The sequence below is a fragment of the Callionymus lyra genome, chromosome 16, assembly GCF_982586985.1.
Source record: "Callionymus lyra chromosome 16, fCalLyr1.hap1.1, whole genome shotgun sequence".
In the NCBI taxonomy this organism is placed as follows: domain Eukaryota; kingdom Metazoa; phylum Chordata; class Actinopteri; order Syngnathiformes; family Callionymidae; genus Callionymus; species Callionymus lyra.
The window spans coordinates 851,544-879,059 of record NC_141833.1 but is presented as its reverse complement, the minus strand read 5'-3'; the positions used below and the strand labels follow the sequence as shown (position 1 = coordinate 879,059).

The 27,516-nt window shown below is 37.7% G+C and overlaps 1 protein-coding gene across 1 annotated transcript in view; it reads left to right on the top strand.

Annotated features, from left to right (window-relative positions):
- Nucleotides 1–27,516, top strand: part of cdh24b (cadherin 24, type 2b) — a 197,532-nt gene that overhangs the window by 29,592 nt on the left and 140,424 nt on the right. Inside the window, exon 2 of the mRNA XM_087810345.1 lies at nt 4,072–4,140. The gene's annotated coding sequence lies outside the window, so the exon portion shown is untranslated. The remainder of the gene's footprint in view (nt 1–4,071; nt 4,141–27,516) is intronic.

Sequence of the window (27,516 nt, the reverse complement as noted above, 5' to 3'; positions counted from 1 at the left end):
TTACTGTTCACTTTACTGAGTTTTTTAATGATTTGTTTCCAAAATAAACCTGATATAAATTGGATGTTAATTAGAGTAAACAAGAGTGTTTATGAAAACTAAAATAAATAAATTGAATCGTTTACATGTGGTAAATATGACATAAAACATTCTCTATCTAAAACAAATTTAGTATTTAATTAAATACAGAAAAAGATAAATAAACTTACCGAAAAATATAATGCTTCTCATAAAAATATGGACCTTGCCTTTTCTTTAGGCAGTGCTTTGATAGGGAAATTCTTTCACCGCTGTTCTGAGCAAAATTGATATTAAAATGTTTTTCAGCAAAAACTTAAATCAGAATGAACTTCAAAAAAGCTTTTGTGATGACTGAATTATATTTTTTTAATTTCTAAACCCCTCCTATCCTAGTTATTCTGCCATCAGCTGCAACCTTGATTGTCTCTGCAAAAAGAACAGTAGGAATCTGTGACAGAAGCTGAGAAGCTGTCGCCCTCGCTGAGAATGCAGCTTCCACCAAACCTTTCTATGTTATATTCTATTTTATGATATGTTCTATTTTATAACCTTTCTTCAGAAACATTGTCAACATAAAGATTCATTTCATGCTTTCTTAACCTTTTATAATCTCAAAGATGTCAAGTTTTTTCAAACTTCACTCATTTTCTACTTACCCTCTTGTTGAGTTAGGTATTCATACATACTGTATGCCTTCAGTGGCGCATGTTTGACTTTAAGGTTTTTTATACACCACAGGGATCTGAGCTTGTACTGTTATAAGTCAATAAGACGTTTATCATCAAATGAACATCAGAGCATTATATCAAAATATAACTACAGTCTGTGTGGTTTCCTTTGCCCCCCCCCCGCATAAAGCGCAACATTATTTAGCATTAACTCATGTAGTTTATTGAGGAAATAAATAAATCATAGCATGACTTTCTTAACAACATCCAGCTTTTCTTGAAATATCCTTCTTGAAAATGGCTTTGCAAGTATATCCACAACCAGATCAAGCTCTTCAGACGTTGTGTGTTGAAAAACAAACAGTTAAATTAACTCAAATCAATGCGTCAGCGCTGACATTTTGTCCCGACTCGACTCTGATTGTTTAACACAATCCTTCGGCTGTCGTTGATTTCAATGGACAAGGGCCACCTCTGAAATGACTGAAGGCCTCAGGTAAAACATGACAACAACACGGCTGCTGAAATATGATTGGATGAAAGCTCTCACATGAAAGTACAATTCTGGAAGCAGTGCGCACCTTGTGCAAGCAAGAGGAAAGCTATGAAATGAAGAGAAAAGACTATGAGTAATAATTTAATACATATTAATGAAAAATAAACAATTAAAAAAAAAAAAAAATTAAACTCTTTTTTTTATTTATATAATTAAAAAAAAACATTTATTTTCCGATAATGTTCAGGCCAGCAGAGAAGGCCTTGCTTGCCCTGACAGACTGCCACTGGCAAAAGTGTACATCCATTTTAACAAGTGCCCAGGGACGAACTTCCTCCAAAAAGATCCTTAAAAACATTTATAGGCCTCAATACTGCTAGACTATAATGTCCATCTTGTAATTTTTACAGTTAAGTTAAACAAGTCCATATTACAGTTCTAGTAGTTTGTGGCAGACCTTTTAAACAGTGGCAAGCGATATAAAACAGAAGTACTTCGGGTAATATTACGAGCGCTTCCAGCGGTCGCGATATTTATCCTCAGTACTTTTGGAGTACTTCCGGTTAAAAACGCTGGTAATCTTTCGATGTCTGCCACAAATGAGCACACAATATTTAATTCTGTAATGTTACCACAAACAGATCCTATGATGAAACGTTAAGGGAATTTTTCATTCATGTGGTAGCAGAGTTAATCGTTTAAAATGCTCAAAATGTTCTTAAAAGTGAGGAGTATAGGACAAGAAATTAGTATGGCTGCATTGGTGGCTGGTTTTATGTCTCTATTGATTGTGTACTGCCACCACAATAGATTCAGGTTTTCTGATTCTGATATCAGATGAACAGCTTGTGAAGAATTTTGTAAACACAATTTGAGTGCATAAGAAACAGTATTTTCTGAATGAAGAACATAAGTAAAGGAATGGTACCAGATAAAAATAAAGGAAGGCAATCAATGAGGTTTGTGGATGCATTACTCTTTGTTCCCAAGTCTAACTGACCCTTGGAAAGTGAAACGGGTCCCTATGTCCATGGAGTCCTTTGATATGTGCTTTGAGTGGTGATTAGCAGGCTTGCCTAATTTTATTCATGGGCTGAGCTGAAAAACAAAGCACTCTCTAAAGTTGCCCCTTCATCAAGTAGTTTAAAGATAAAACAACAATTGGCTGTCAAGATTAAGGTTATCTTTGGCATGACTTGAGAGAGGGCTTGGCAAACCCCAAAAAGAGAATTAAATTCATCCAAAGGAAAAAAACTGGCATATAGGGAACACAAGAGGGGGGGCGGATTAAAAACTCTCATATGAAGCTGTCCTAGATGAGAAGTGGCACCTATGGGGAGTGATAAGAGCTGGCAAATGGATAGAGAGATAAACAGAGAGATAGGGATTTAGATAGAGGTTTCTGATTGGTAGAGATGGGTTGAAGGTTGAGGAGATGATGGTCAGATTGGTGAAGAGATAAGATGTAAGGTGGAAGACACTTTGATGATTCTTGAAACCTAATTGTTGTCCAGAAGGTTTATTTTTTCCCTGTCAGCTAGCCACTCACTGATGCTCCAGCTTCAGCCCTCCCACACTCTCACTTGTCTTGTCTCTGCCACTGTAGCACCAACAGGATGTTTTTAATAGAATTAGCCGGCTCTTGTTATCAGTGAAGCAGGTAGCCACGGAGTGAGGGGAGATGGAAACAGCGATTTCCAATTTGAGATTGTGTCACACACATCTCCGAGTGCTCAGATAGAATCACCGAATCACAGCCACCATCTCTCACTCACGTTGTGCCTCTTTATCTTCCTCCACCTCTTTGAGGCATCACGTGCCCATCATTTTAGCACCAGTGCACATGCAAGAGAAATATCCGCTGCTCTCTCTCTCTTGCCCTGCATTCCCCGACTACCTCAGACAGTTTGTCTTCTTCCCGCTCCTACGTGAGCCGCTGTCACCACTGAACTTCTTATTGCTCTTGTATTACTGCACTGCATGTCCTACTCATCACACACTTGCCCACTTCCCGCACCTCCCCCTTTTGAACTCATTCCTCGTGATTCTGAATTTCTCTTGCATTGTCTCCGCTTCTTCCGTCAGCCTTCACCAGTTTCTGCCGCAACTTCTCTTTTGATCTTATCCAAAGTCATTCACCCCTTCCCCATGAAAGTGTCTCCTCCCTTCATTCTTCATCCTCTTCTCCCACAATTCACCACCAGCCTCGGGGGTTTGAATCCTTTTGACTTGTCTTGTCAGGTCTTTTGGTTTCTGTCTAACCTCTGGAGATATATTGTATCTGAGTTCATGTGGCGCAATCTTGGTCGCTTGTGGCTGTGTGCTATTGAATGTATGACACTGTGTTTAGGGTGCAGGATTTATGCTGGTGATGCTGTGTGTGAGCCTGGTTCTAAGTTCCTGAAGGCCAGTCAGTCTTTTCTATTATCACATGCCCCAACTCCAGCTTTTGAAAGAGCTTGACATGAGTGCTGCCTTACACATGCCCCACTATTGACAATTCGTCCATTAGGCCAGTCGAGCATCTTTCAGCTTTCAGCTCTGAGTGGAATGTCTTTTCTTCTGTGTTCAGTGTCTAAAACCTGCATTCTTTCTGTGCTCAGACTATAGAACAACTGGCACTTTGACTTTTCGTTAAGGTCATTTTGATGGACTTTCTTTCGATTGCACATTAAAAATCAATTATGATTTGGACAGTTTCCCAAAAAAAATTACACTAGCAATATTTATTATTTATTATAATAATAGTTTACGAACTTATGTACTGCATATTGACTGGATTATAGATTGTGCATTTGTTGTCCAGAAGGATTGATGGATATCAGTAATTAATCTCATACTATAACGTAGCATTAATATGGCTCTTTTTTTCTTTTTTTTTCTCAGGTTTTCACACACTGGACGGGGACGTGAAGATACCTTCTTATTCTGGTGGGAGCATGATCGTGATCTTTGGTAATATTTCATGCTAAGACTCAACATAAACAGTAATACAAGTATAAAATTACAACAGTGGATTAAAAAGTTTCAAAAGAGAAATAAGTAATAAAGAATATAATGTTAATTAAGCAGTAAAGAGGAGGAAGAAAAATCAACATGTTGTATTTTCTTAGCAATTACAATTATATTAAACCGATCAATCAAAACGTTTGTTCAAAAAGTAAACCTAAGTAAAGTTAATTCCCAAAATACATTTCCTAATTTTGGAACCTCTTGAGCAGGAGCAGATACCAAATGGTTGTGTTACTAGTTGCAGTCAGACAGATGGACGGAGGGAAGAGTGAGGGAGGGTTCAGTGGGAGAAAAGAGGAGAGAAGAGTCCATGGAGATAAATTTTGATCCGATGTCGTGGTGGAGGTCCTGGATCAGCAGCAGCTCTGGAAGTGAAGCCCTGGGGCTCCGGGAGAGAAATGAAGAGTGTGAGTTTTAACTGCACAGGTGATGAATGTAATGCAGAAAGGAAGGATATACAGAGGTCGGTGTCTAAAAATCCTCCAGCAATCTAAGGTCCTAGAGGGTTGATAAGTTTGGATTAGATCTTCAATGTATGTTGGTGCTAGTCCATGTAATACTTCATAGGTTAAGAGAATGATTTTAAATTTTATTCTAAATTCTACTAGAAGCCAATGTAAAGAGGACAGCACGGGAAATGTGTTTGCGCCTCTTAGTCAGGACACGAGCTGCAGAGTTCTGAATAAGCTGAAGAGTTCTGAGAGACTTTTTAGAACATCCTGACAGAAGAGAGTTACAGTAGTCCAGTCTGGAGGTAACAAAAGCATGGATGAGTTTCTCAGCAGCATCCAAAGGAAGAAAGTGCCAGATTTTTGAAATGTTACTAAAGTGGAAGTAGGCAGTCCATGAGATTTGTTTTATGTGTGAGTTAAATGATAAGTTCTCGTCAAAGCAGACACCCAGATTCTTTACAGTAATGCTAGCTGCATTCTGTCTGTTTTTAATGGAATATCTACATAGTTGTATAGAGGCCCATTTCCAGCAACCATTACTCCAGTGTTCTAATGAAACATTTTGTTTGCTAATTGCGTTTGAAGGCTGATGAATGATTAGAAAACCCTTGTGAAATGATCTTAGCACAGCACAAACAGTTAAAATATATACTTTAAAAGGCCGAGGCACATAAGAAAAACACAGGAGTCCCAGAAAATCAGGGAAAAGCCTGCACAAATAAGAATGTCCCAAGATGTTTCTTGAAGGAGTCAGTAGACGCCATCAAACACAGAGAGAGAGGAAGATCGTTCCAAAGCTTAGGAGCAACAGCCTGAAAGGATTTCTTTCCTCTGGTCCGGAACCATGTGCGAGGAACCATAGGTAGATTCTGATCCACAGACCTCAGAGCCCGAGCTGCGGCCTTACATCCTCAGATCAGATCATTGATGTAAGGAGGAGCCTGACCATGAATAGCTCGGCTATTCTATGCAAAAAATAGCCAAGACACTGAAGATTTCGGTGTGTTCTACAACCTCCAGTGAGCAGCACAAACAGGTTCTAACCAGAGTAGAAAAAGAAGTGGGAGGCCCCGGTGCACAACTGAGCAAGAAGACAAATTCATTAGAGTTTCTAGTTTGAGAGATAGGCGCCTCACAGGTCCTCTATTGGCAGCTTCATTAAATGGTACCCGCAAAAAGCCAGTGTCAATATCTACAGTGAAGAGGCTCCGGGATGCTGGCCTTCTAGGCAGGGTGGCAAAGAAAAAGCCATATCTGAGACTAGACAATAACAGGAAACGATCAATATGTGCAAAAGAACGAAGACATTGGACAGAAGAAGATTGAAAAAAGTGTTATGGACAGATGGATCAAAGTTTGAGGTGAAAACCCATTTGTAAGACGCAGACCAAGTGAAAAGATGCTGGACCAGTGCCTGACATCACCTGTCAAGCATGGTGGAGGTCATGTGATGGTCTGGGGTTGCTCTGTTTTTAAAGTGGGATATTTGTACATGGTAAAGGGGATTTTGAACAAGGAAGGCTATGACTCTATTTTTGAATGCCACGCCATACCCTGTGGACGGCACTTGATCACTTGATTCATCCTACAACAGGACAATGACCCAAAGCTCACCTCCAAATTATGCAAGAGCTATTTAGAGAAGAAGCAGGCAGCTGTTATTCTGTCTGTAATAGAGTGGCCAGTGCAGTCACCAGATCTTAACCCCATTGAGCTGTTGTGGGAGAAGCTTGACCGTATGGTACACCAGAAGTGCACATCAAGTCAATGCAATTTGTGGGGTGAAAATTCTCCAGATTACCTCATCAAATTAACAGCTAGAATGCCAAAGGTTTGCAATGATGTAATTGGTGAAAAGGGAGTATTCTTTGACGAAAGTAAAGTATGAAGAGCAAAATTATTATTTCAATTACAAATGATTATTTTTTATTTTTGTCTTGCCTTTAGTATCTTTTCTTTTTGCTACCATTTTGATAAATAAAAGTGTGATTTTTAATGGAAATCACAAATTTGTATGGGTGACCCCAAACTTTTGAACAGTAGTATATATATGAAGTTTCTCTCGTTAGGATGAGTACTTAAAAAGTCTCACGAACGAGAAAGTAATGTAAATAGAATGTCAAAGACTATATTAAGACTACGTATATAAGTACCGGACACGCAGATTATTACCACAGGTCAACAAATTAACTACAACAATTACAATCTTTATTTTTTTCAAAACATATTTTAAAATGATAGATCTCCCTCTGGATTTAGCAGATACAAAACGATGCATCTGCTCAGGTGTGTCAGGATGTTCATTCTTTTGATGCACTCGTTGAAGTGATGCTCCTCATACTGTAATAGAGGTTCAAGATCAACCCAGAATGAGTTGATCATCGATAAACAATAACCTGATCCAAGAGAAACTATGCTAAAAATAACATGAGTTCAAATCTGTAACTGATTAGATTTTTTTTTGAATAATAAGTGGTTGATAATGTGTTTTAAAATTCAAATGTCAGACATCAACACATCCTGCTTTCATTCGTGTGGCCCAAGAGAAACATTACATCGGAAATCCGGTCTTTCTGAGGTCCCAAGCCAGGTCTCTTGCTAAACTGAATTGCAATGCATTGAAGGTAACTTCATACCCTGAAGATTGCTTTGGGCCTTTTATCAAATATTGAGAGAGTGGAGAATATTGCACAAAAAAAAGGTTTCTTGGTAGTTTAGAGATAGATCTGATGTCCCCTTAGTCTTACATCTATTATTTTTGTGTATGCTAGCGTATATGTTCTTTAGTTTGTTTGTAAACATAGGGTTAGACATTGGCTTTAGAGACGAAACATTAATTTTGTTATCCAATTTAAATAAATGTGATCTAAACAAGTGCATTTGAAAAGTATTTTAAGATCTGACATATTGTAAATATGATCAAAACAAAAACTCGTCAAAATGCAGGAACCTTTGTCTTTTAATTTCCTTTATTTTTATATGCTGCCTTTTCGAGGTACATTATAATTGAGAAATTGAAAGTATTTACGTTGACTGACTGCTTCTTCAACTTTATGAATGGCATAGATGCCACAAAAAGATCAACTCACCATTTCAATGATGTCAAGTTTCATTAGAGAAATGACAGCACCTCAGGTGAGAGATGGATAAATATAGCTGTGAGTAGACAGCCAATCTTTGATTTTATTCAAGCCTATTTGCTTGCTTATTTACACACCGTAAAATAGTAATTGAGTTTTCACTGTAAACGTAATTAACAGAACTTTTTATTTTCTCTAGCAGCAATAACACATTCATCCATACAAACATCCATAAATACATGTAAAACAATCAAAATAAATACATGAAAACACATTTTATGAATACAATAAATAAGTACTTGTCAAGCATGGGGGAGAGTTCTATTGTAAATTAAAGTAAATACTTTTAGACTGTATAAGTCCTCCTGCAGACCTAAATTAATTTAATTATTTTCCTATTTTGTGTCCTTTTTTGTGTCCAGATCATTTTACTCCAAACTGTTCTCATTGTTCTCATGTTGTTTTAGGGATTTGTTTTTGTAGTCTTACTGTTTATCCATAATTATAACATAGACATTTAATTTGCTGCTTGAATAACACTAACACTTGACATTGGCTCGTGATTAACCACCAAATTATCCTTGTTAAGTCTATACTTGACTGCATGTTTCAGTCCACAGCTTGGTAGTCAGGACAATATCAACATCATGGTGTGAGAAAACATCTGTCCATACTGCCTACTGTTACCTAACAGAGACTCCATTTATAGAGAATAAATACAACTCCCAATCTTTAACTCCATTTACATGATAGTTGTGAATGATTTGAACAATTATTCCAGTTGTCCAGCCTGTAGTTACTTGTCATGTATTCCCACCAAATTGTCCTTGTTCGTATTTCACTTTGCCTACAGAAGACCTCCAGTCAGACTGGGCTGCTTCCCACTCAACGGCAGTCTGAGCTTGCCCAGCTAGCCTGGCTTCAGGGCAGCTGAGAGCTGTGGTGCATGCATGAAAAACTATCAAGGGGTAAAACCCTCCTTGAGGTTCAGAAAGAAGCATGGCAGAGGAGTAACAAAGCCCCCCTGGAGTAATGGAAAATGGAATGAAGTCAGAGTAGTCAGCCAAGCCTGTTTCCATGCACACCAGCTATACACCGCGGGGCCTGACACACGATCAAACTGTGGAATCAGGGACAGCAAGTCGCAAGAGCACTCACTCCCATTAGATGCACAACATTCTCAACACTGCAACTTAACTCCAACTTTGGCATGTAGAGTAACACCTGCAGTGTAAAATGGCAGCGCTTGAGCTCAGGCTGCGTAACAGAATGAACAGTATAAATATTCATCAGTCAGACGGAGCAGTGTGGAGGAGAAGCACGGACAGATCTCAGAGGGGAAGCTTGAAATTCTCTCTACGTCTATCCTCCTGCTGCGTTAAGCGTGCTATTGTGTCTTTGCAGATACTAACTCTAGGTTAGTTCCATAAACATATCCTATCAAGACAAACCAAAAGCTTTAAGCCCACTTTTTCTAAAGCCAGTCAATTCTAGTGACCTCCCACAGGCGTTTGGATTGTGACCCAGCATGCTGAGCCTGGAAGCTACTATCCTCCTTTTCCTCTTCTATGAGCACACTACTGCTATCTCTCCATCTCCCTTTATCTCGCTAAAACACAGAGCACCACTTTTTAATCATGCCCCCGAATTGGAGACACTTTTCCAATTAATGGAGCTGCTTTGGTGATACACAATGACTCTTTATAGATGGAGTTCGCCAATGGCCCCTTGATGTATAACCACCTCGCTTGATCAGAACGTGAACAAGATAGCATGTACAGTGTGAATTTACAGAGACCCTACCACTGATGCAATAAGAAAGGTGATAATGAGAGATAAATGTTTTGGTCAAATGTTGGCTGACATTAATTGTGAGGTCACAGATTCTGCAAGCACTTCTAAGTTCATAAAATGGAAGGCTCTATGTAAAACATTGGCACCTTTTCATTTTAATGTTTTCACATTTCTGTACAAATGAAAAAGCTTTTAGAACACACAATTATGTTGGTTAGCATCTAAATCTATATTTTTGCCTTGTTCTCTGTAACAAATGTATGTTTTCCTCTCCATGTGGTTTCTGCCACTAATGACTTCAATCTGCTGTTTATAAACCATGCAATCAGATCAGAGGATTTGTAAAGACGTCACACATATTCAGAACTGGAAGATGACAAAATTACGAATAGAGTAGAAAAACTAACTTTTTTATCTAAGCTTGAACATAAACACTAAGTACAGTGTAACAGATGAAGTTGTGATTAACAATAACACAAATTTAAGTGATTTGGAGAAGAAGCAAGATTGAGACACAAATGTAGAAAATATAAACATAAATAATTTGAAAATCAAAACAAAAGAAAATGGACTCCCTGTTGAGATTTCACACTGTTGCTTCTCTGCTGACATCAAGATGGCAACATGATATTGTAACTTGGAAAATGAATCAGCCGAAAAATAAATGAGCTCTGATACATCCTAAAGGTGTGTCCTAGAATACAGACTATAGAAAAGTGTGACTAATAACTCTATAATTCGAATTATGTGTAAATTATATTACATAAGATACTTTTTATACAAAATATTAATTTATAGTTCAAACATTCTATCACATTTAATTTGAAATTAAACTTTACTTAGACCTTTATAATATGCGTCAGGATTATTAATAGGAAATAAGATTGTAAAAGAATGGAAATAGGGTTGCTATGAAACAAACAACAGCAAAAATAACAATATCATGATAAAAATCATAACTGTTGCTCTGGATACTGTGGAAATAGACGCTGACAGATTGCATTTAAGCTTTAAGCAATGATTAAGCAACCCACATTGGTTGACAAAGGACAAACATGCTATTTTTGTAATCATTTACCAGGAGAATATTAATACAAATGATGTACTACTACTGTACTACTGTACTACAAATGATGGACAACTACTGTACTACTGTGCCTCCACAAACAAGCCACATTTATTTTATCACATTCACGGACCAAAAGGTAACTTGTGCTGATGCTGTTTTAATTACTTAGGAAATTCAACATATTACTATCAACTACTTTTTATTCACTAAAATGTCAAACATATTTATGGTGCGTTTAAGACAATAGGTTTTAAGAAAAGATGTGATTATTTTGCAGTTTTGAATCTTGGAATAGGATCATAGTATTTTTTATAACGCGATGAACAAGTGTTTGTGTCTACTTTACGAGTGTCGTAGAAATTATTTTTTGGTGCATGCAACGGAAATGGATTATTGAGGCAGGATATCTGACAATAAAAGTCGTAGTGGATCCGAAAAGATTTCATGATACATTACATTGCACAAAATACGACACTGATCTGTGGGTATTTGATGTCACACACAATGAAAGGACATTTAGAAATAAATAAAAGCTGACCAAGTTGGTGCTTTATTTCAACGATATATTTTTCCTGCAGTATCTATAACTCCAGTTTCCTTCCAGGTAAGATGGGAAGCTATTACTTTCACAACACACACAGTGAAGGAACATAATCGTAGTGAACCTCTCAGCGTTTGTGTTTTTTTATAGTAGCAATAGATCTGATACCTTCTGAGCCATTTGTTCTCAACCACAAATGTATGTCTGTGGCATTTAAGAGGCTGTTGAACATGAGCCCTAGCAACACCCACAGGAACCTGCGACTTTAACCGTGCATATTTTTTTTCCTTCTTTTCTTTTCTTTTTTTAAACATTTCTCTACAAATCCACACTTCTTACTGCATCATATTAACATGTCCACCCACTCCATCGATCAGCCTGACATCAAAGCCAAAAGTTTGTGTTGAGCATTTCATTCCTTTTCCTCCCCGAGAGAGAGAGGAAAATAACGTTCCTGCGGCACTGGCGAGGAAGGTTGAATGAGGATATTTACCAGGAGTAATGGAATGGAGCAGGATGGTGGTTATATCATGGATTAGCCTTCCTCACATATGCTTCTAACCTAGATCTGGTAAAACGTTGTCCCAATGTAACTAGCTGCTGGAGGACGATGCCGCACTGGAAACTGTTTGACTTTGGGGACCTTGAGAACGCCGTAGTTAACACCTTACTTAGTAACAGTGCCTACAAGGGTGACTTCACTCATTTTGTCTCACTGTCACCTATTAAGTATATTTTTCTTTGAGTTTTCAAATGATTTGAAAGAAAAATTTGCAGATGTTTTTAATAAAAAAGGTTAAAAAAAACTCAACAAAATCTGGGGTTTTCAACACAATAAGAGGGAACCAAAGCAAAATGTTTACTTTATACCAGGTAACAATACATACTTAAGTGAGATGCAATGTATTTTGTCCTACAAAAATGTTCCTGGTGTCAGAGTCTGGAACACAGTTGGATCCCTTTCCAGAAAGAGATAATTAATTCTGTTCAGAATTGTATGAGCAGAAATGTAAGGAGCGGCAATAATAGGAAGGACATTTGTTTTGGTTTTGTGCTGTTTACTTTTCACAGGGATGATTTTAAGCAGAACATGAAGCACCACTGCTTTTTTCACTTTGCCGACCTTGGATTGTGGTTATTGTATGGCAGAGTATAGGCTACACCGTGTATAACCTTGTAATACCCATCAATTCTTTCATTTATGTTGATAAGCTTCGTCAGTGTTTCTTGAATGTAGGGTCTCTTCGTAGACACAGGGTCACACTTAACTGAAAAAACCCCAAATTTAATCAGAGATTTGTAGTTTAATTCTGTTGTTATAGATGACCTCTTCTTTGTCAGACTCGATTGAGTCATCTGCCAGTTGATGCCGGCGCAGTCCCATCTCTGGTGTGTGAGGTCAGAGCACACAGTGGAAGAACCAGTCATATTGGCCCCTCACATACTCTGCACGCAATGCGAAATAAAAGATAAAATTGAGTGGGTAAAGGAATGGAGGAGGGGCTAAGGACTAAGTGCTCTAATGGCCCCAGGAGGAAATCCTGTAACACTTGAGCAGGTACTAGTACAGTAAAATAAAATAAAAAGTCAGGGATTGTTGAGGTGGATAGGCTGCTAGAAAGTCAATAAGGAAGAATTAATATGAAGGAATACATAGTTTTCTCTGAGAGCCCCCAAGTGGCCAAATCACCATCTTTTTTAAAACATTTTGTGTCGGAGACTGAATAAAAATGTTTATTATTTCCCCTTTAAACATGAAATTAAATCAATCCTGCATTCACTTACAGTAGTCACAGAAGTAAATGAAGAATTGAACCGGCACGCACACAAACCTCTGCCAACCTTTGCTCAATTATAATACTATGTTCATTAAATGCTATGCCTTTTAATAGATTTACATCTTAAAAGCAGCAGGCAGTAGTGTTGTGGAACTTGCTTACACAACGCACGTACAACCTCAATATCTGAGGTAACTAGGGCAAGAGTATTCATCCGAAGAACGAATAATTGAATACTATATTTCCATATTAATTCATAGAATGGGAGATTGTGCACAACTTTCAAAAATCCCTTTTCTCAAAGACACTTTTTACCCAAATAAGCTGTTGAATATGTTGTAGTTTTGTACTTGGAGAGCAGGCCTGACTAGCTTTCAGCGCACACAGAGTGTTTTCACTCATTTCCTCCCAATGTTTCTCTTGCCCCTCCTCAGGCTTTTCATTCATCTATCTAACTCCTACTTGTCTCTTTGTGTCATATATTCACACAGACACACAGAAGCTCAGATTCCTCTTTTTTTAAAAATCTGTTCATGTGCTTGTGTTTCCTTGTTTTTCTTTTAGAGATGATCGTAATAAGGTCACTGGTTGCGATAGGAAATGGTGCCGATTGATGATCTCTCCTGTCTCTGCCTGCCAGCAAGCCCACCATGGAAGCTTTATTATTAGCACTAACAATAACAGCAACACTCGAGTGGGAGTCATGTTGAGAAATAAGAAACAACCAAAGAGAAAAGTAGGATTGCGTGGCAATAGTAAAGGAAAGTGTGTAGAGATGGGAAAGGAGGTGAAGCGGAAAGTGTGAAAGGCACTGCCCCTGAGAGTGATCTGGTCTGAACACAGTGTTTTAGAGTTGACAGTAAGGGCACTTTTATTGAGCCAGAGAGATTAATAAATAATTATCTTTGCGTTGGAAAGGATGAATAATATAAACAATTAAAGACAATGTGAGTGCCAAAAGAGAGATGTGCAGGAAGGAAGTGCAACTATAAGTCCATCCATGTGGAAAAATGTTTATAATGGTCTCTCTAATCCGTAAAGTTACATTCCTCTCCTGTCAGCTAAACACTGACTGGACTGAGCAGCTAGCCGCTAGAATCATCCCTCTTGAGCCGAATCTTTCCTGACTTGTGAAGTTAAAATAAAAGCAGTGCAACTCATCATTTTGTTCATCCAAGCAGACAGTTAAAAAAAAAACTACCCGCCGTGCAGGTCCGAAGCTTTTCTTTTAGGATTGCAATTGATATACTTTAACATGATATGGTGGCACTCAACAATCAATCAAAGAGATCAACCAAGCTTAATCATAGTCATATTTTCAGTGTTGGGGATTTACTAGTTCAGTTCATAATTCATAATTGAAATTTTTCAAGTTCATTATAGGACTTACTGTATCTTTAGTCTCTCAGCTACATCCTGCCGTAGCCTCAACTGCTGCTCTTTGTTTTAATGACAGAAGCGGTGGTGCGCCACTGGTGGCTGGTGTTGCCAGATCGGGTGTTTTTCCTCTTACAACTAAAACTGTTTACTGTGTGTTTTAGCCAGGTTTCTGCCTGAAAGGCGCTGTAGAAATTTGGCAACCTATCGAAGATAAAGGGACAGTGTGATGTTCACAGGCACAAAAACTCTGTGTTCAGTTCATGTTCGTCCAAAATATGAACTTGTTTATTAACTAGTTCACGCACAACATTCACATCATGATGAGGGACTTACTAAATTTGTGACAAGAACTTCAAACATTTGAAAACATGTGAGTCAGGAGAGTTGGAGTTTTACATTAGTTGCACTTCCATGTCCCGACAGGACCTCCATAAAGTTTAATTTACACATGTGGATACAGACTCCAAAGTTTTTATTTCGGTTTCCTATTATTAATGTGGTATTGTGTTCAAGGATTAAAATATATACTAAACTTAGAGTTTTTTCTAAAATAAACAGCAAAAAAAGGATGGGATTGTACTTAAATATCAACCTATATCATTGTAAATTTGTGTGTGTGTGTTTGTGTGTATATATATATATAAATATATATACATGTCTGCCTGATCTTAATATATTATTTAGGAGGGAGAGCAATGGCAGAAGCCCCCTATGGATATTAAAATATACAGTGCCTTGCGAAAGTATTCGGCCCCCTTGAACCTTTCAACATTTCGCCACATTTCAGGCTTCAAACATAAAGATATACAATTTTATTTTTTTGTCATGAATCAACAACAAGTGGGACACAATCGTGAAGTGGAACGAAATGTATTGGATAATTTAAACTTTTTTAACAAATAAAAAACTGAAAAGTGGGGCGTGCAATATTATTCGGCCCCCTTGCGCTAATACTTTGTAGCGCCACCTTTTGCTGCAATTACAGCTGCAAGTCGCTTGGGGTATGTCTCTATCAGTTTTGCACATCGAGAGACTGGAATTCTTGCCCATTCTTCCTTGCAAAACAGCTCGAGCTCAGTGAGGTTGGATGGAGAGCGTTTGTGAACAGCAGTCTTCAGCTCTTTCCACAGATTCTCGATTGGATTCAGGTCTGGACTTTGACTTGGCCATTCTAACACCTGGATACGTCTATTTGTGAACCATTCCATTGTAGATTTGGCTTTATGTTTTGGATCATTGTCCTGTTGGAAGATAAATCTCCGTCCCAGTCTCAGGTCTTTTGCAGACTCCAACAGGTTTTCTTCCAGAATGGTCCTGTATTTGGCTCCATCCATCTTCCCATCAATTTTAGCCATCTTCCCTGTCCCTGCTGAAGAAAAGCAGGCCCAAACCATGATGCTGCCACCACCATGTTTGACAGTGGGGATGGTGTGTTCAGGGTGATGAGCTGTGTTGCTTTTACGCCAAACATATTGTTTTGCATTGTGGCCAAAAAGTTCGATTTTGGTTTCATCTGACCAGAGCACCTTCTTCCACATGTTTGGTGTGTCTCCCAGGTGGCTTGTGGCAAACTTTAAACGAGACTTTTTATGGATATCTTTGAGAAATGGCTTTCTTCTTGCCACTCTTCCATAAAGGCCAGATTTGTGCAGTGCACGACTGATTGTTGTCCTATGGACAGACTCTCCCACCTCAGCTGTAGTTATCTGCAGTTCATCCAGAGTGATCATGGGCCTCTTGGCTGCATCTCTGATCAGTCTTCTCCTTGTTTGAGATGAAAGTTTGGAGGGACGGCCGGGTCTTGGTAGATTTGCAGTGGTCTGATACTCCTTCCATTTCAATATAATTGCTTGCACAGTGCTCCTTGAGATGTTTAAAGCTTGGGAAATCTTTTTGTATCCAAATCCGGCTTTAAACTTCTCCACAACAGTATCTCGGACCTGCCTGGTGTGTTCCTTTGTCTTCATGGTTCTCTCTGCGCTTTAAACAGGACCCTGAGACTATCAAAGAGCAGGTGCATTTATACGGAGACTTGATTACACACAGGTGCATTCTATTTATCATCATCAGTCATTTAGGACAACATTGGATCATTCAAAGATCCTCACTGAACTTCTGGAGTGAGTTTGCTGCACTGAAAGTAAAGGGTCGAATAATATTGCACGCCCCACTTTTCAGTTTTTTATTTGTTAAAGTTTAAATTATCCAATAAATTTTGTTCCACTTCACGATTGTGTCCCACTTGTTGTTGATTCATGAAAAAAAATTAAAATTTTATATCTTTATGTTTGAAGCCTGAAATGTGGCGAAATGTTGAAAGGTTCAAGGGGGCCGAATACTTTCGCAAGGCACTGTATATGATTTTGGAAAGGTTTTAAGAATTTTAGCTTCTTTTGTTAATTATAAAATGTGAAAGAGAAGCAAAACCCCCCCATGAAAATTCAAATATCAAGATCACATATCTTGTAAATAACGTTATTGCAGACTAAAGATATTAAACGACGTTGACAGAGGTCAATTCATGACTCAGAGATTTAAATTATTAATTTAAATAGTCGATCCTTTGAAAGAAAATAAATCATATTGGTTTTGCCAGAATTCTCAGTTCAGTAACTTTGCCTCCTTTCTCCTGCCAGAAAGGATTTGGTGCAAAATTATAAACAAATACATTACCATAAAAATACCCAAAACAATACTGTAAAAAGTCTCTGTGTCATGTTACTAACCCTCTGATTCACATAACACCTAAAAGGAAAAAAAAATCAATTCCAGCATCTGATCTGTTGTGGTTGATGAAAAGGATGAACTAGGGTCAAATAACTTGATCTGGATGAAGAAGAAGTAAAATGGAAAACAGTGGGAGCGTGTGGTCAGAAAAAGGAGAATAGGACATTGATGACGTGGCAAAATGTAAAGTAGAGACCAGAACAAGACGGGAAAATGTAGGAAACAAGAGGCACAGGTTCATTGAGCTGGACCACAGACGGCGATGGTGAGACAGTCCCTGGTGGAGACAGCAGCTGCCTGGAATGTTTTATAGCGAGCTCCATTGCAAGATGACTAAGGGCCATGTCTCACTTGCAATCCTCTGAGAGAGACTTTCATTAGCTAGACCCGAGGTGAGGTGCTGAGATGGAGTCACGGGGATATAAAAGTGGAAATGGTTTTGAGGGAAGAGGCCAAAGAAAGTTAATACTGCACTAGGAAGTTGTGGCTGTATTTATTGCTCACCCTTAAAATGAAAAAATAGATAGCTGCTGTTGGTATTTGTTTTTAAATATTTGGGTAATAAACTTTTGGTGGATCAGACTTGGCAGACAGGCTGCAGAAAATTCTGCTGTCCCATCTAATGTCATTTCATTCTGTTAAACCCGGTGCAATTGTTTAGGAGTACGCTAGTTACTGTTACACACACTTTTAATAAGTTATTTAAATGACTGCAGGCCCTAAGAAACTCTAAGGATTTCTTAGAAAAATCGACTAAGCTCTCTGATCTCCAACATTCACATATTCCCCTCGGCCTAGTTCCTTTAAAGACTGCAATTAAACAAGGTGAAACGATAATGTTTTCATCTATAACGTCCCCCTGGTAAACATCGCAGTTAGGATCAATTATCCATCAACTAATGAGCAAAGTGGGGGTCTGCCTTCATATTGCCCAATCATTCATTGGCAATTTTAATTAATGAGTTAATGAGTAAAAAAAAAAAAGTTTTTAATTCTTTTTCACTTCACATGTGATTTGGGCTTGGTTAAGATCAGAGTGTTAATTATAAAGCAAAGGCTTTAAAGTGAAGAGGATTTAGACTTTTAATTAAAGGGGAATTTGATGCGACCAACAGACTGGGTTCAATTGCCTTAAAATCCCCTCATTTCTCTTTCTATCTGCCTGTCTTACTGTCCTCCGACACTCATCCCTCTCCCTCCTCACTCACAGCCTGTGCCTGTTGCAGGGTGTTGCTATCTGAGACTTGGATTAGGGACTTTGAGAGCAATATGGCAGATGAGAGCTGTGTGAGGGGAAAAGAGGCAGACGAAAGAGGAGGACAAGAGGGGTGGCTCAGTCATTCTCTCCATTGGATTTGCAAGATTGAATTATATTCTTCTTCTGACAATCGTATTTTTCCTTTTTGCCCCGTCTTTCTTCCCAACACACTTGTCACCCTCCATGTCTTCTTTTCTGCTCTCCCTTAATAGCCCAAAATATGGTTTCATAGCAGTGCTAAATTCGACTGAAGTGATTAGTGAGGTATGAAACGTGATTACATCGTCTAGATTTGCTGATTTGTTGAACAGATGCCCTCTATCAGCCAGATGCTGGCAGGATACACTCAACACAACAGAGGATCCCAACAGACCTGATAGGTTAATTGCCTTGAATGGAGAAACAACTCCGCCGCACCACACAGATTATATCATGCCACCCGTTTGTTGTTGTCTGAACTAGTACACACAATCCCCCACCTTCAAATGAACACATAGATAATAAAAGAAAAACACAGTGTTTTGATGAGCAGAAATTAATCGGGAATTGTCCAAAGCTAATTACTATGGTATGCTGCTCTCAAAATCGAACTGGATTTCCAAGAGCACTGTGTAATAGGGTGGCTAAATAAGGATTAATTACAATATGCTCTCCCATTCTTCTATAGCCTTCTCACTGTTGCTTTACATTAGATGCATGAAATCTGCCTTAAATACACGTCATAAGTCAGCGCCGTTCTATAATGTCAGAGCGGGGTAAGTGTGTTTCGCCAATCAACTTCTACAAAGCTTTATGGGCCATCACTGGTGGGCCAGGCATCAAAGGGGAGGAGGCTTCGTGTTTATTTTAATTCCATGCAGCCTCAGCCTCATGAAACCCTTTGGTCCGTGTGCTCTGCCCTGAAGCCTGCTTTAGCAGCCAGCCGAGGAGGGAAGTACAACTTTTATGTGTTCTCCAAATTCGTATTGATGTAACCCGGCTAACATTGATCATGGTTTTGTGAAATTGTGAAATTAACATTAATTTGTCGCTTTGAATCAACTTGGATCCGGTGAAGCATGCATTTCACTATTTGCAGCCTCCTTTTAAAAACAGTCATTACTCTGGTGACTTTCTGTTGCATCAGATGAGCAGCAAAATGTCCATCTAAATATTTTAAATAACTAAGTCGGAGAGGTTTCATCGACTTTTTTTTGGGAAAGGTTATCACCATATTTATATATTTAAAAAAGCACCCAATTATCTTGTTGGTTGATCATGCATCCATTGCTTTGCTACATTCCTGTGCTCTGCTTGTGCTTTTAACAGTGATGTTTGTGGATGAAAATGATAATGAAAAATTAAAATAATGAATTTGTGATCTCAACAATACTATCATGCTGAAGGAAGAATGTCGAGGACTAAAATTAAAGAAAAACTCTAATCTCTGAGTTGTACTCGGGTTGGAGGAGATTTTCTGCTGGACTCATTCAGCCTTTACCGTTAACGTTTTCAATTCCTCTCAATGTGTATGGGACCATCGATGGTTTGCTCTGCTGCGGTTGTTGATTGATATGTGCTTTCCCCTTTATTGACAACTGCATTTCTGCTCTGGCAGAAAAAACAATAAACAAATCAAAATGAAAGGATATGTTAAACAACCTTATGTTTTCACATAACATTTTTGTCATCAACAGTGTTGCTCTATTTGCAATCTTTTGTTAAAACTCCCTGAGGGCCCACAGCGTACTATTTAGCTCCGAGTTTGCACAAAACATTATACTGCTGCTACAATTTATTTTTAAACCTAACCAAATACAGTATTTAGAATAAAGAATACAATTTAAGCTTGTTTCTTCAATGTGTTGCACTTGGGTACAGTGTGACAAGTGCATGATTCTTAATTTATTTTATCTTACTGTGGCCAATCTAGTACAGTAATACACTGTCTCCCAGAGCCACGGCACATATGCAAGAGAGGTCTGTTTCCAGCTAGTGAAAAGTACATTACTCCGGATACTGAAGCTTTATTTCAAGTGAGCAGGTTAAGATATTTACTAACTTGTATCATATGTTTAATTTATTTATGTGTGAATTACAATGAAAAGCTCTTTGTCATGATCAAGAAAATGAAAAAATCAAGGACTGGTACCAGGTTGAGGAATTTCATGGAGGTAGTTATTATAAAAGGTCTATAAAATAATTGCTGATAAATATTTATTGATACTAATATTTTACCTCAACGTTCAATCACCAAATCCCAAAATAAATGGTCTTACCAGCTGTTTTAGGGGAGAAAAAAGAGATTGGTTCAGTGTGAGATGGAGTCAGGCACCTTGTCAGTCCAATCTACAGCTAACACTACAGTTTAAACAGATGGTAGTAAGTCTGGATGATCAAAACCTCGACAAAGCAAAGATTTCAGGGGTAACCTTGTTGAGAGGGTCAGATGTGGGGCTGTCAGGATTGGGTCACTTTTTGCAGATTACGGTAGTCTTTCGAGCTTCTTTTGGGCATGGCCTCCCTAGCTCTCTCTGGATCACTTCTTCCACGGAATATTTGATTTGTCGAGGAGAGTTGGCAAAGCTATTCATATAGTTCCTACCCTCCGATTCCTTGTGGATAGAGACCAAAAGAAAGAATACCTTTATTTAAATAAAAATACCAAAGAGGAATGTTCAGCTGTGGTCGCCTTTTCATGTTCCCTGGGAAGCAAGTGCTTGGATGTGGGCGAAACCAAAGCAGAAGTGACCTGCTGTAGGTTCACGTCACAGCACTGAATAAGATAAGACACGAGGAAGTGGAGGCAAATTGAGCAAGTAGAGGGATTAGCAAAGTAGCTGGTAAAGATGATCTTGAGAAGAGAGATGAAACAAAAGTAGGAGGTGAACCTAAAAAGAATGGAAATACTAAGATTGATGAGGACGAGTGAGGAACTAATTCTCACTTCACTCTGGGCTGTAAGATTAAGAAAGATTAGAGATGTATAGAGAGCAGAAGAGAGACAGAGAAAAAGATGAAGCAAGAGTTAAAGATGGGGTTAGAAAGATCTTTGAATGCCTTATACCACAGGAGAGATCAAGTGAGAGAATGAAGGATTATGAAACAGTGTGGTACCAATGGCTGAATGCAAAGAAAGAGTGACAGAAACAAAGAGTTAGAGTGACAAGGAGATAGCGATAGATAACGATGGGAGTTGCTTACGATATTAGTCCATGAGCCTTTAAATTTCTTATATACAGTAAATATTTATATATATATTAAAGGCCATTTCTTACACGGTGCAGTAATCCATGCCTCTGGGAGATCAAATACTAAATTCAGGTCATCTATATACTTTTCCAAGAGCCACTGCGCAGAGACTTCCCATTGGGATTCATTCTCTTATGCTCCATGGTGATGGATTGTTTTGCATTTTGTTCCTTCACTTGTCAAAAAAGAAGCCTATATTCCTTCCCTCTATTTATACAGTTTTCATTTCTGCTTTAAAAATTCCACAAGCTATAGCCGCTGTACATTTTTTCAGCCGGGGAATACAGGCACTCAACATAGAGTTATGCACATATGCATAGGCAGAAACACGTGTGTTCTCTGACAAATGTTTTAGAGCTTTTTTGTGACACTTGAGCAGCAACAGGAGTTCCAATTGGGAGATAAAAAAACGGGGAGTGAAGAAGGGAAGAGCTGAAGTGGTAGACTCAATCCGTCATGCAGGATTACATTGTAAGCCTCTCCATGGCCGTAGATGAGGATTTTATGGGAGAAGCATTGGTTTTTTTTTCTGAACAAGGCCAACCTTATTCTCATTTCCCATATTAAAAACCAAGATATGGTTGCAGGGGGCTTCCCTCTGTTCTATTTATGTCATTCACTGAAGCATGAGCAAAAAGGGTTTTTAGCGGCTGATTGGAAGGTGACTCAACTCCCACTGCTGTGCCTGGACACTTTGTTGATGATGACATCTGAATTTTTACTATTCCCATGTCTTGTTTCAGCCAACCATCCCAGTTTTTTGTTACTTTGTTATACAGAGAAATAAGAGTGACATTCTCTCTCTAGCCATGGTTTTGTGTGATGTCAACAGGGAAATATCAGCGCCATGTCATTGACCTTTATAGTAAATACAAGTGAAATACAGAGGAATAAGCATGCATCCTAGCATATTTTTTACTTCGTATAACTAAATGATCGTGATGACACAAAACGTGATAGTGATTTGAGATTTGCAGCTGTTTCGCTGTGTACCTAAAATGACCCTGACTCTGATTAAGAAAAGTCTTGAAAACTAGTTTGGTAATCATCATAAATTATGGTTTCTGAATAATCAGGACACATTTAAGATCTGTTTTCATTCAACAGTGATGATTAGTTGTTGTTTTCTAAGTACTTTCTTTCGAGACACCATCGATATAATTTACATTAAGAGGAATATTTCATAAATATATGCTGATAAAGAAATTCATGATATTGTCTATGAAAAAAAAAGATAATTGAATTAAAAGAGAAGTTGAACTCTCAAATATCAATAATCGCAGTTTCAACACACTATTTGTTAAATACAAAGACAGAAAAAAATTTAAATAAATAATAAACTTTGAATAAAAATGATTTAATATGCGCAAATAATTTCTACACTAGTATTTGGTGGCACTAACTCCAAGATGGTTCGACAGTAAGTTCATGATGAAATAAAAGACAGAAATTTAATTTTACAAATGTAAAAAAAAACCTGTTGATGTTCAATAATCAGAATCACATTGAATATCAGTGTCAAGGACAAAAGGGAACGTTTATTACTGTTTAGTGATTAACAAATTATAGTTATAATGACTTTTAGTAAGTGCATGTATAATTAAGCCAGATATAATCCTTATAATATAATTATAACAACAGTGGAAACAATACAATGTAAAGAAGCTGTTATATTACTTTCACTGCGTAGTTGTGCAAATTGTGCAGGGTTGATATATAAGTATTACAGCTCCTTCATTTTGAATTATATTAACTGTTAACATTATCCAATAAAAAGTTTTGTTTATCTGTTTGGCTCTAAACATTATTGCGCTGTCGTGACTTCAGTGGAATATGACTAAAGTTAAATCTATCTTATTTCCAAAATTGCCGAGAGAAATGTCTTGAAATTACCACTGCTTTACTTCACTGCTGCCGCCAAAATCAACCAAGTCAAGAGTTACCATTTGTTTCTTCAAAGGACAACTGCAGTTAGCGACAACTAAAATGTTTGTTGATGATGTATATATGATAAACACATATGATTATGAAGATCCCTCTTCCACAACATTATCCACACAGTATCATCTAAATTGCTCATCGTAGTATAGTTTGAAGAAATGTTTCAAACCCAAGATAGAACACACTTGTTTTTCTCAGCAAGCACCAGCAGGCAACATGAAAAGGAACACCTGTGGAGAAAACAGACACAAAACTCACAAAGAATAAAAATGGATTTCATAGCAGCACCGAGCGTTTATTGATAGGGTATTCTCAGCTGGGCTCCGACAATTTTCCCAGCCGGGAGCAGAGCTAAAGCATGAGCAAGAACAAAACAGAGTCTGCACTATTAAGTTTCCCAATTGAGCATTATTATTCACTCTCAGACCAATTACATCCATATGATTATTTTTCTTCTGGCAGATCATGATGGACGACCTTGGATTGGTGTGCCTATGAAATAGCCGGTCAGCTAGAGTGCTGTCAAAATGCCTCCCAACCCACCTCACTTTTCTGGTGTCTCTCAAAGGTGACCAGTAAAAGTGAAGGGCAAATCCATGTACACAGCAAAATCTTACTAACTTGATCTGTTAATTTCCAAGGCCACTATCAGTCATACAATGACCATATCACTTTGCATTTCTATTCAATATTGCGACACTATATTAATGTCTAAAAAAATGTTTTTTTGGGGGGGCTGGAGAGAAATGCATAAGCACAGGATTAGGTTGCAATAATGGATACAATACTAAAATCAAAATTACATTCAAAATAAGAATAAGAGGTAAGACAATATAAATTCATATTTTTTGTCCATTTACACTTGTTTTTTGTAGAGAAAAATACTAAGGTCTACTGAAGATGTATTCATTACTGTGTAACCCATTTGGTTTGTGTTTTATATCTTGGCATGTATGTGGTACATTATTACACATGCTAAAACACAGTTTGGAGCTCAGAGCAGATAGTTGGTACTCTAAAGAGATGTATGTGAGATTGTGACGAAAGTTTTACTTGGAAACTGGTTGTTAAAATCACTTCTTCAGTGAAGGTTGTTGAATGTTTGCTCCAATACAACCCTAATAAAATGTTCATTTCCACTTCCTCTGGACTGTAACTGAAATGTCAGCCAAATGTGTTGAGAGGATCAGATAATTATTCCTCTCTCCAGCCAGGCAGAAGCAGAAGAGAGACAAGGTTGATAGGCATCAGGTGTAATTCAGTCCTTGGCTTAATCAGACAGCTGATGACACACCAGAAAAAAATGGTTGGCCCTCTGCATGAATAGATAAACATTTGTTCTCATCAGATGAGTGGGCAGATGAGAAAAAAATTGTGAACTTCTAAGCAGGGAATGTTAAAGGGATGGATCATTCTTGCTTCATTGACTAATGCTTATGGTTTGATTGGAAATAAGAATATTAGGTTGTTGTTCTGTCCTATAGTTTAAAGCAAAAACCCAATCACATAGCTTTAAAATAATGTGTTGCTTTCCAAGTGGAGAATATTAATAGGTTTGGTTTTTCATGTTAGCGGTGGGAAACAAATAAATGCCATATATTGTTGTGCTCTCAATTACAGCAAATATTCTATTTTATTACAACACATTACAGATTTACCCCGTTGTCACCGCCAGTACTTAATCACTACTGTACTGTTTGTGCTGGCGCTAATCTCATAAATAAGGGTAAATAAGGCATAAACAGCGGTGCTTAAGGCAACTTCAACAACAATAGAAGAAGGACGACGGGAAATATCAAAAATCGCCACAGTATCAAATTGTGAGTTACCTCTATCGTCCCACACCTATTTAACAGTGTCTTACTGCTTTCTCTGGAAACTTAGAACAACTTTTTCAGCAGAAGATATTATTTGTTAAGTGCATTATTATCATGCATTTATGTTACAACAACAACAAGATTAGCTTTTTCTTTCATCAATGAATATAGATAATGCCTTTTCAATTCCTTAATTTGTTGTGAGCTAACAAAGTTCTAACCATTAATCCAATGGTGGTCGTAGTGGCAAAGTCAAAGTCCAAGGAAAGCCCAGAATCAATTATACCTTGACTGTGTTTGGTATGCACTTTTGTTCATATTAACTTAAAACTAGTGATGGGCTCATTAAGCGTCATGAAGCAGTGTTGTAATTTAATGGTGTGGCACAGAGCTCACAAAGTATGGGGCCTAATTTTGAGTCCTCTTAGTGATTAGTTATTATTTCCACTGTCCAGGGTAAGTGAGTCAAAAAAACCCAAAGCTTTTTGGGCAGACTATACACAGAAGGCAAGTTCCCCCAAAAATGCAGTTCTTGTTCGGTATATCAGTGACCTTGTATTGCAGCCCCTACGAAGAATAACCAATGCACATATTTCTGTAAACGGATCAAATGTTGATTTAAAGTTGATGAAAGATGTCATGAAACAAAGGTTATTTGTGCCTTTTTTATTTTTACTGATATTCACAAAACAATTTTGCATGCAATTTTTGCAATTACATTCCAAGTAATAATGTACAATTAACTCTGAATTTTTGTTATCAGCATATATTTGTAAAACAATCCTCTACAGACAAATTATATAAATGTTGTATAAAAATACAGAGAGGTGGAGCAAATCAATAAAATATTTTAACACTGAACTTGTGTCGTCACCTCCCGAGCGTGTGTTAAGGATTCCATTACAATAATTTATGATGATTACAAAAAGCTGATTTGTAGACCTAGTTGAGTTGAGAATTTATAATAATAATAATAATAATTTCTGCTTAAGCTACTTGCATCAAGAATCTCATCCATTTAGATTTAATGTTAGTTGAGCTACTAATCTCTTTTTCATCAGAAGGACAGATTAAGATAAAACATCTTGATACTTTAGATTGGTACTTGTTTTTTTAATTGTATTTCTTTTGTCTCAATAGATGACTCAGATGTCTCAGTTTGTCTTTCTTTCAAGCAAGCATTCTGCAGATCAACAATAATAACAGAGGCAATCATACTCAGCAGAAAGCAAATGTTGCTAATGTGAAAATGCTCTTAATACAAATATCCCATTTTTGCTACTCAAAAAATGCATGCACGGTTCGACAAGCCGCTGCCTTTTAACCCCCTTTGATCTAGCTAAAAGCCAAGTAAATCCAAAGCCCCCTGTCGCTATTCTGTCTCCATAATCTTTATCTCAGCAACAGGCAAACAGCCATCCTTAAGTTGACTTCCTGTCAAATCTGAAATCATTTTTGGTTCTTTCTCTTGAAATTGTGTATAATATCTATTGTCTTTTCTTTCTTGTCTGTTTGTTGAGGCTTTGCATTGGTCTCATGCTGCTGACAACAAACGATGCATTTAATATTGTTTGAACAAACAATATACTTTAAAATGTCCAAGTGAATAAACTATGCAACCAAGGGACACTTACTTTGATGAGTTGGTTATCTTTTAATTTGTAAATTTAAACTTCTCATTGGTAATGTTTGGAAAATATGTATGCATGCCTGTGATGATTTTACAGAAACCAAAACATCTATGCTTTGAAGCATTGCGTTTATTTGTTGTTTGTTTTACCTCACAGAAATATATCAATATATACACTATAGAATATAGTGTAAACATTTAAATAAAGAATATGATGAAGAAAGTCAAGTTGGCAAATACACATTTTATCACTTTGAATGATGGGAGAATTTTAGAGAAGATGGCTAGTTGTTGAATCCTCTGACATTTGAAGAGCCTTTACTCGCCTCCAAAGACTTATCATCTAGACCAGGGGTGGGCAAATTCGGTCCACAAAGAGCCGCAGTGGCTGCAGGTTTTCGTTCTAACCGATCAAGCATGCAGTTTAACCAATGAGGTTTCAGCTAAAACAAGCAACACCAGACTGACAATCAACTGATTACACTCCTAAGACACCTGATTGGTCAAAATGTGTCCTCTTGATTGGTTGGAACAAAAACCTGCACCCACTGCGGCCCTTGAGGACCGAGTTTGCCCACCCCTGATCTAGACCATTTAAGCTTGATAGCTCTGTAAGGCCAT